The 4,802-nt window shown below is 40.9% G+C and overlaps 1 long non-coding RNA gene across 1 annotated transcript; it reads right to left on the minus strand.

Moving 5' to 3' along the window:
* Positions 1–3,770: 3,770 nt before the first annotated feature.
* LOC131643209 (uncharacterized) lies at positions 3,771–4,582 on the minus strand. Its single transcript, XR_009296162.1, has 2 exons — positions 4,495–4,582; positions 3,771–4,038 (listed from the first exon to the last, which is right to left on the minus strand). It is a non-coding gene; the product is annotated as an uncharacterized LOC131643209 (long non-coding RNA).
* Positions 4,583–4,802: the final 220 nt, after the last annotated feature.

Raw genomic sequence — 4,802 nt, forward strand, 5'->3', positions numbered from 1 at the left:
ATTGAACATCACAATTCATCACCCTATCGGCCAAAGATGAATGGCGCAGTCGAAGCTGCTAACAAGAATATAAAGAAGATTGTCCAGAAGATGGTTAGAACGTATAAGGATTGGCATGAGATGTTGCCATTTGCTTTGCATGGCTATAGAACTTCTGTTCGTACTTCAACTGGGGAAACTCCCTTCTCTCTTGTCTACGGCATGGAGGCCGTACTACCTGTCGAAGTGGAAATTCCTTCGTTGAGAGTCTTGATGGACGCCAAACTCGATGAAACAGAATGGGTTCAAACGAGGCTTGATCATCTCAATCTAATTGAGGAGAAACGCTTATCTGCTATCTGCCATGGCCAGTTGTACCAAAAGAGGATCAAGAAAGCGTATGACAAGAAGATTCGGCCTCGAGAATTCCACACGGGTGACCTAGTCGTAAAGAAGATCTTGCCAATTCACACTGATCCAAGGGGCAAATGGACTCCCAACTATGAGGGACCATACATTGTGAAGAAAGCATTTTCAGGTGGTGCTTTAATCTTGACAAAGATGGATGGGGAAGACGTTCCGCTTCCAGTCAATTCAGACTCAGTCAAAAAATACTACGCATAAAAGACCCGCTAGGTCGACGTACCTAGGCAAAAATAAGGGCATCCCGGCAAACCAAAAGGGTTTGGGCAAAAATTAGGGATAAAACAAAAAAAAAGAGAAGAATAACCCGCTAAGTTGAAAACCTGAAAAGGCGACTTAGGCAAAAAGGGGCATCCCGCTGGATTGAAAACCCGAAAGGGCGATCCAGGCAAAAGTTAGGGATCAAAAGCGAGAGGCTGCAGTCTGAATATCTTTCACAAAGACCACTATACGCCCTTGACAGAACGGACGAATCAATCCAACCATTACCTTTCTGAAGCAAAGCATTGAGAGGATCGAGGATATGGGAACTGTAGCAATATCAGTTTTAATGGAAATCCGAGCATTTCTCTTTGCCATTTTACTCTTTGCATTTTATTTTCTTTTTTCGCAACTACCTCATTTAGGAGTTGCTTCCCTGTACAGAAGCCTATTCACGGGCATTCCATCAATAAAATGATCTTTTGATGCAAAAGCTTTCTTTCTTTCTTTTTCGCATGCGAGATGTGATTTAATTCGTTATTAAACATTGCATTGAAAGCGTGGGGGCAATAATCACAAAATCAAAACGAAACATGATGTTACATAAACATAAAAGTGTTCTAAGGGGCACCATTTGCATCCAAACGTTGTTTTCTGTGCAGGTTGCAGGTTCTAGCCATCATCTTGGTTCAGGATGTGTCACAAAAGTCATCATCATCCCACGTGAAAGTTCCAGAGTATAATTCATCAGTACTGGTAAACATGGGGCACCTGAAAAGGTCCATATCCCTCTTCCATATGACAGACAAAGAGCGGTCTCTCAAAACTCGTGATTCCCCAAGCAGCTTAGGATGTAAGGAAAGTCGAGCAAAATCATTTCATCCCCAGCAGGGCTATGTTCCAACCCTCAACGCAGTTACCAATAATCTTTGGTACTGTAGGGTTCCAATATCAATTCACGATGATGGCTCAAGATCACAAGCAACGGACCCCAATGATCCCGCTCCTCTGCCTCACCAAAGCCGTTATTTGGCACCTTGCATATAGTATTCATTGCATTCATGTTGCATCTATAAAAAGGCGTAGCATTTCCATGAAAATGGAGCATTATGCTAAAGAAAAATTCAAACATGCATACAAAGCATAAGCCAGATAATACAAATCGTCCCTCAATCAAGACGATGGTACATCCCCCACACAAAAGGTTGTCCTTACAAACTTCGATTGGTATCTGCTGCCACATCACAAACATTCCCAAACCACGGTGCCGATACGAGGTATCCTCAGTTTCTGATGAGCGTCTGACACAATGTCTTCTCTTGTCCCCTGATGTCGAGTCGATGTTGAGTCATAGATCGCCACGAGATCTTATTCCTTCCAAAGTGTAGAGGATCGCACGAGATCTTCTTTCGATGTTGAGTCATAGGTCGCACGAGATCTTTTCCTTCCAGTTTTGAAGATCGTACGAGGTCTTCTCCCGATGTTGAGTCATAGGTCGCACGAGATCTTTTCCTTTCAGTTTTGAGGATCGTACGAGGTCTTCTCCCGATGTTGATTCATAGGTCGCACGAGATCTTTTCCTTTCAGTTTTGAGGATCGTACGAGGTCTTCTCCCGATGTTGAGTCATAGGTCGCACGAGATCTTTTCCTTTCAGTTTTGAGGATCGTACGAGGTCTTCTCCCGATGTTGAGTCATAGGTCGCACGAGATCTTTTCCTTTCAGTTTTGAGGATCGTACGAGGTCTTCTCCCGATGTTGAGTCATAGGTCGCACGAGATCTTTTCCTTTCAGTTTTGAGGATCGTACGAGGTCTTCTCCCGATGTTGAGTCATAGGTCGCACGAGATCTTTTCCTTTCAGTTTTGAGGATCGTACGAGGTCTTCTCCCGATGTTGAGTCATAGGTCGCACGAGATCTTTTCTTTCCTCTTTTGTTGTCGAGTCGATGTTGAGTCGTGGATCGCACGAGATCTATTTCCCTTCAGTCATTGTTTCATGAAACATTTCTTCTAGGAACCTTGTATTGGCACCTTGGGCTACGTTACAAGCTATCACCCTTCTTCCAACTGCTCACTGTAAATATCTCCATCAGGAAAAACAAAAATCTCTTTCCCCAGCAGATATCAAAACAAAAACAAAAATAAGGATAACACTTACACCGTCTTCTCTCTAGGACAAATTTCTGGTACTTTGATATTTAATCTTCTTCTACCTCGAATGTTCAAAAGGCTAGCGCCAATCTCACCTTCAGGTTCAAGACGATTAAATAGGGGCAGCTGTCATACCCCAAATTTGTCCTACCCTTCTAATTTTATCTGGCTTAGGCTTATGCATTTCATAGTCTCATGTACATACCTTTCATTAGGCCATTAACATAACTCATGCATTCATTGATCAATAACTTGGCTTTGGGATCAAGGTTTCGAAGTTTTGGGTTTCTACTTCTCTCCAGCTTGATTCATCCGTTCAATCTTTGGGCATTGGATTGTTGAATTAAGAGGTTCAATTGAGGATCTTAGGAGCTAGGGTTTGTTCCCTCTCAAGCATCTCAAGTTACTTTTTCTTCAGCAATGTGCACCTAAAGCAAAGGGATTGAGGTTTCTCATTCATCATGATTGGACTTATTGACATTCATCAACTGAGGCTATTTTGTTTAAAGTCTAATGTTATCTGAGGCCTATGAAGTGAGTAATAAGTCATGCTACAAGGCATATGAAACAGGAGTTTCTCTATGGTTCGAAGCATGCCCTTCGGTTCGATTCTCATGACCAATAATGCAAGTTTCTTCATCAAAGTTTGGGCGGGGGGATTCATTAAAATTAATTTGAAGCTTGCGAGGCATTAACGCATCATCTTTTTGATTCAAGTGTAAAGTGTTCAAGTTACAAATATCATCCCTATTTCTTCATTCAAGGCATCCAATTCCATTGATTGGGCACCATTTTTTCATTCAAGAAACTACTTGGCAGTATCCATACATTCCAAGAAAAAGCCACACTTCAGTAGCATACATTCACAACAATTACATCATTACACCAGCATGCATATAATACACAAAACTCCATCGCATAGTGAAGGCCATCGAATGCCGTTTCAATCCTCATAACAAAACCAACCGCATTGTGCTTCCATACATTTGACATTACAATCCATATACAAATGTCCCTCATTTATCCAAATCATGTTCATTACAAAAGACCAATGGTTCATACATTTCAATCCAAAATCCCATTATAAATCCAAATGTCCACATAGGAACCAAAATATCATTACAAAAACAACACAAAAATCTGTTTCGGTCTATTGGTTCTAATCCTAAGCTACTACCAATAGTATGCTTGCATCTGTGATTCCATCTTCAAACTCTCCCCCATTGCATCATGTCTTCGCATCCTTTCATTTTGAGCCATCCAAACCATGCTTTATGAACCGAAAACCTGCAAAGAAGCCAATGCATAAATCAGTCCCTGCATAACTATTTCTAACAGCCTTGCATATTCCAAACTTAATCTAACATTAGAACATCATCCCAACCGACACAAAACTGACATATACATTAACCATTATCAATTCAAAACCCATTCCAACACTAACCTAACTTTTCACCCATTCCAAATAACCAATACTTCATCTACAAATTACCCACCTGTTCACAGTAGCAACATCCAATTTCTAACATTCACTCATATTCATTAATTCCACACGAAACCCACCAGTCAGCACCATACTTTCATATACATTCAACTGTACTAAAACACAACATACCATTACAACCAACATGACCTCTTGCTTACTAACTGAACTTGACTTTACTTGCTAACTATTTTCAAACCAAGAAAACCATATTCACAAATGTCTAGTACTGTCAAAAGCAAATACATACCCACACTTACCAAAAAAACCTGCATAACACATACAACACAGTCACATATAAACTCTTGCCATCACAAGCTATCTTCAGTTTCCTCTTTGCGTTTCCAAACCCCTGCAACATTCAAATCCACACACTCAACAAGGTAAATGCCATACCATAAAGCTTGCAAAACCAAAACTAATTCAAAAATTCAGTTTATACCTGTACCAAGTCGGTTCAATGCAAGCTCAGCTTCTGAGACCCTTAATTAGCTCAATGTAAATCCTGCTCCCAAAGTTTGCAAAGCCTTAAACAATCTGGTTCCTATCGGTGCTCCTTCCAAGCCAT

The sequence above is a fragment of the Vicia villosa genome, unplaced genomic scaffold (assembly GCF_029867415.1).
Source record: "Vicia villosa cultivar HV-30 ecotype Madison, WI unplaced genomic scaffold, Vvil1.0 scaffold8, whole genome shotgun sequence".
Taxonomy (NCBI): Eukaryota; Viridiplantae; Streptophyta; class Magnoliopsida; order Fabales; family Fabaceae; genus Vicia; species Vicia villosa.